The sequence below is a fragment of the Harpegnathos saltator genome, unplaced genomic scaffold (genome assembly GCF_003227715.2).
Source record: "Harpegnathos saltator strain DR-91 unplaced genomic scaffold, Hsal_v8.6 scaffold109, whole genome shotgun sequence".
In the NCBI taxonomy this organism is placed as follows: Eukaryota; Metazoa; Arthropoda; class Insecta; order Hymenoptera; family Formicidae; genus Harpegnathos; species Harpegnathos saltator.
In genome coordinates this window covers 646,802-652,246 of record NW_020229883.1, presented here as the reverse complement: position 1 = coordinate 652,246, position 5,445 = coordinate 646,802, and positions in this window count along the sequence as shown.

The window sequence follows — 5,445 nt, the reverse complement described above, 5'->3', positions numbered from 1 at the left end:
TCAGTTATTCAGCCTGAATGTAGACTTTCGCTTGCCATGGAGACCATCCTTCGTGTGATGACTCCCTGCAAGCTCGTTCGATTAATTTGGGTAGCTGGTCTTTGATTCAGAGTCAGAGTGTATTTTCTAAGTCCACTTGCAGCGTGTTGCTTTTCATTTCTTACGAGACTCTTTGATAGGAATGTATTGCTCATGTATATTAGCTATATTTGATATTATGTGCGAATTTACATACGAATTTCGTATGGTATGGAAGGCAGGTACCGTTAAGTGATACCTGAATGGGAAACGTCACTGTGGAACGTAACTCCCATGGCACTCGAGCTAGGTCGCGGGTTACTCCTCCGCTTCCTTGGCTCTTGCGCCCTTCAGTTGTCTCTTACGCACACACGGAGGCTGGCTGCGGCTTCCCGAGGAAGGTGTGGGTAGCTGCCCCTTCGTTTGGGTCCACCATATCTCTTCGAGCCTGCAACTTTAATTCCCTCCTCCGTGTGTACGCATGCCTAGAGACAACTGGTAGGGTGTCCGGCTACGAGCAGGCAAGCTCTTGCAGACCAGACCCCGCCTTCCTGTCTTTCTTCCTTTGATGCTATATAGCTTAGTTTTGCGGTTTCCTTATAACATCTTCATTGTGAAGTGTTTGAGCAATTCCATTTGAGCCATCATATTTAAGCCTTTGTTTCGCCATGCTTTACAATTTGAGCCTTTATTTTGCAACTTGTGTCATTGATCGTTCAATTGTTCAAAGTTTACTCTTCCTCTAGATGGGAATGATGGGTATAAATCTAGTTTATCCCTTTTGCGTCACTGATCAGATGACGAGGCATTTGGCTACCCGTGTGTTCTTTCTGACACCTCTTCGCTTGTATACCACCGTTTCGTGCATTTCAAGTATTTCTCGACGCTAGTTCTCCATTGCGACCAGCCACGTCGGGAAATCGTATTTCGTGTATCTCACGATATTTTGTCATGGATTTCAAGTCCATTGCGAGTGACGGGCGAGGCAATGCCTCTTTCCTCGATCACTTGACTCGACTCGTGAAGTAGATTCGGAACGCGCACCGCACCCCGACGGCTGCCAAATCCAGCGCGATCGGTGTTGCTGAGTGCGGTCAGCACCCTGAGGTGCTCGCCACATAGGAGCCAATTCGTCTGACGACACAAACTCGTGGCAATACTGTGATGAAAAAGTAGATAGGGACAGAAGGGAATCTCGTTAATCCATTCATGCGCGTCACTAACTAGATGACGAGGCATTTGGCTAGGTATTCACGCCGGCCGGCGCGTCTTACCGCATAGTGTGAGTGCGGTTCCTCACAACAACGGGTCCTGATAGAACGACTCTGCAGGTTGATTTGTGAGCCGCTCATTGTACAACAGGATACCCAAACAAGAATGGAGATTCCTTCCAGCATAACTTTCGTTCTGTACCCTTATGGCGACTTTCCTTCTAGCACTCTTGGCATGAGCCTCCCGCAGGAGGGCAACCAGTCTGACTGACCTGCCAAGGGATTCCTGCGTACAGGTGGAAAAATTAAACAGAGTCTCCTAATGCGGAGAAGCGGAACTTAGCCAACACATGTATGCCGTTACCACGGGGAGCCGCGTGGAGACGTCCGCCTGTGTCCGAGGCAGCGGAACACAGTTCTGTCGCCGCCGGCCGCCATGGCACGGCGACTCGCACCACTAGCGCCTGTGGCAATAGGGCCATATTAACTTAAAGTTGGGCATGTATAAGGTGCCCAAATAAATAAATAAATATTTATTGGGTGGTTTCCAGTCATATAGACTTTCGTTAGTTTTAAAATAGCTGGCGCTAGCGGGCTAAATGCCAAGAGCTTTATCAATGCAGTGTCGCATTGTAGTCCATGAATTTATGATATATCTCGATCTAGCTCCTGAGAGACAATAATGAAATTGTTCTCAGCGAGCCTCTGTCTTCTATATGTAACTCTCTAAGACAGGTTATTGTGTCCGAGGGGACAGCGCCTCTCGTTCCGATAACTATTGGAAGAATTTTAAAGTCTTTCACCCCTAGGGTTTTGATAAGTGGAGTTTTAAGAGATGCATATTTTGCCTGTTTGTCTCTTTTTCCTCGATTCAGGAGATCTCCATCCTCGTGGCAGATTGTTATATCAACCACGAAAATCCTTTCCCGATGTTGTACTATCAGGTCCGGTTTGAAATTCCTGCAGTGAGGATCTTGAAGGCCAGCTTCCTTCGTTAGAATCATTCCAGCTTGACTCATTAATTTTTCCTCTATGAAGTCTCTGACATCGTTATGTCGCTTTATTCTTTGAGACTTCGTATAGAGGCACTGCCCCAGTATATGACCCAGAATCTCTGGTAGTGATTTGCATTGTCTACACAGGTCTACACAGGACCTGGTTAGTTCTCGCCGCTCTATTCGTCGATTCCTTATTAGCCACTACGTTTGTCCTCAGTTTTAATGCTGTTAGGTATTGAGTAGGTTTTAATAGAGTAGGTCTATAGAGCCATTCGTTGCCAATTTTGTCATCGGAAAAGGCAATGACGCCTTTTCCTTGCGATGGCAGTTCTGCCCATCGTCTACATTCGGCTGCCTTTTCACGCTGTTTATATTTATGTCATTAGGAGATAAAATAGGCCAGCCGAGGTTCGCCACATGCGCCAATCGCTTTAAGCGTTTTTCTAGTCCGGAGGCAATCGCCAGTGCCCGGATTGCTGGGTCATCACTTGCCAGAAATCGAATCTCCGCTTTCAGCGTTGCGGAGGTGATGACTATTTCCAGCTTGGGGAAGCCTAAGCCTCCATCTCGCTTGGCTGCGTATAGCAGGCCGTCTGCCGTGGGTAGTGGCGGATGTAAGATTGACTTCACTGCCACTCTCAGTGATTGATCAATCTCCCTTAACTCTATAGAGTTAATAAAGCCAGCTGTAAAGGCATATATAAAGTGCGGCAATATATATCTGGCCAGCAATTCCACTTTTTGGTGCGGTTTTAGAGCCAATTTTCGCATCTGGGAGAGTGCACTCTTAAGTTGTGATTTAGAGTGTGCAGTTATCACTCCTTCCCATGGCGTTATTTGCATACTGAAGTATACTAGTGGCTGTGCCGGGTCAGTATATTGAACCTTGATATTGTTCAAATATATTTCGGGATCCGTCACATACCAGCTGTCCTTGGTAGTGACTATCTACCGCACACTTGGCTATAGACAAGGACATTCCTTTGTCAGCCAAGGAAGTGCCTAGCTCAGCTAGCAGCTGTGCTGCTTTAGCTCTGTTATTCGCCAAAAGGATAATGTCATCGGCAAAAGCCAAGCAAGATATATTCATGCTTCCCACCGTGAAGCTTTCCATACATTCCAGCTTTGTAATAATTTGGTCTATACAAATGTTAAAAATTAGCGGACACAACGGATCTCCTTGTTTGACTCCTCTCTTCAGTTCGATATCGAAGGAATCGTCACCACATTTAATACAGGTAGATAGTCTTTATATGAATTCATGACAATCGCCACCACTTCCTCTGGTATACCTTTGCTACGCAAGGCTCGTTCAATTGCCACATGAGAAACGGTATCGAATGCCTTGGCGATGTCGACCTGGATAGCTACCATACCCTGGTCTTTCTTAGCCACTGAGATGATTTCGTTCAAGATGTTTACGTTGTTGTAGCAACCCATCTCAGTGGTGAATCCTTTTTGACGTGCGTTCAAGTGTATGGAGGCTCTTAGTCTTTTGTCGATTACTCCCCAGTATGTTCTACTGAGGATCGACGATATAGTAATCGGACGATAGCTTGTCGCTGCCAGCGGGTCTTTACCCTCTTTAAGAAGCAGCGTCGTCCGATTTCTGCGCCATGCAGTAGGCTGTTTGAGCGCCAAAAGGATAATGTTATAGAGCGCATGGAGGAGATCGCCCACGGCTGTCCGGAGGAGGTCTTTCTTCGTAAGGCCATCAGGACCGGCTGCCACCCTCAGCCGCGTTACCCAGAAGCGCCTACTTATCTCGCTCTTTGAGATGGGATCCAGGATCATTGACGGATCAACTTGTGCTGTTGGTTCATGCATCTCAATGTTGCATTTACCGGCACTTCCCCACATCTCATTATATAGCAACCTCACATCCCCCATGGATGGAGTGACTCTTACATCCTCCATTGCCGTCAGTACGTCTCCTCCTTCCCTCGCCATCTTGGCTAGGGTAGCAGGACTGCTGGCGTATAGTTCCTGCGTTAAGGCATATCTAGATGCCTTTTGTCGACTTTGACTAGAGTAGTTCTTCCTGCGACTCCTATGTGTACGAGCACGATTTTTATCGTTTGCAGCTCTTGGAGTCCTCAGGAAGTTAACTACTTGGTCATAGGCATCGTCTACCTCTGCCTGTGAAATTTCAAGCCTTTCTTGCTTACTCGATAGAAGATGTCTTAGCATACCCAGCGTAGGTCGAATGGACGCTGGCGCATCCTCGTACAAAACCTTGGCCAGCGTTCGAGCGATCCCTGTCTGCCTCCAGAGTGTCGTTAAAGCTCGGCCTTCGAAATAAAGGGTGAGTCGTAATTGGAATGTTCTCGGATGGTGCGTCATCCGCTGAGAACATTTCCTCGTTCGATGACTCCGAGCTTGGCCTTTGGGCTGCCAGACGATCTTCTTCCCATTTCTTGTAAGCCGGCTCATTACGCTTATCGCGTAGTTGTTTGAGAGACTTGCTTTCGAAGTGAGGAAGCATAGCTCGCGCTATGTTCCTCTCGCCCCTTAGCTCCACCTCGAGATCTAACATTAGCTTGATCTCGTCCGCCGAGAAGGCTTTCCCCAACTTCGGTACTTTGGCTTTTGGTATTGCTTGTGCCAATCTTTCCCTGTTCCTCACATCAGGGTGAGCCTTCCTCTGATGTTGGGAGAGGCCCATTTTTGTTCTGAAGTACCTGCCGCAATCAGGGCAAGCGGCCTGGTCCTGCTCTGCAGGCCGCTGCTCCTTATCGTGCCTGGTAGCTGGGCACTTCGGCATGTGGCAAGTGGCTCCTCTATATGACTCATATAGCTTGCCACAATTGCTGCATTGGTATTTGACAGCTAGTTGGGGATGCCTCTCGTTTATGTGCCGGACTTCGTCCTTTATGGTAAGAGCTAAGTAGTTGCCTGCTTCAGTCTCGGCGCAGACCTCACACCGTCTCTCGCTGAAGGGTAGGGCTACTTCATAAACCTTTGGACGCTGCATTGTTCGGTTATCAGAGGTCCCCTGTTCTGGTTCCCGGGGAACGGGTCCGTACTCCCCTTCGTCCGAGGCTTCTTCATCAATGTCGAAAGCAACTTTAATTTGACGAGGCGGGGTGCCAATCCGCACTCGCCATTTACCCTACCGGGAATGGTACACGGTGGCGCCGAAAACCGGCCGAGGGCCAGGGTTCACCCTCGAGAGTTCGCCTGGACTCTGTTTCTGATGAAATGAGCCAGACTTGAGA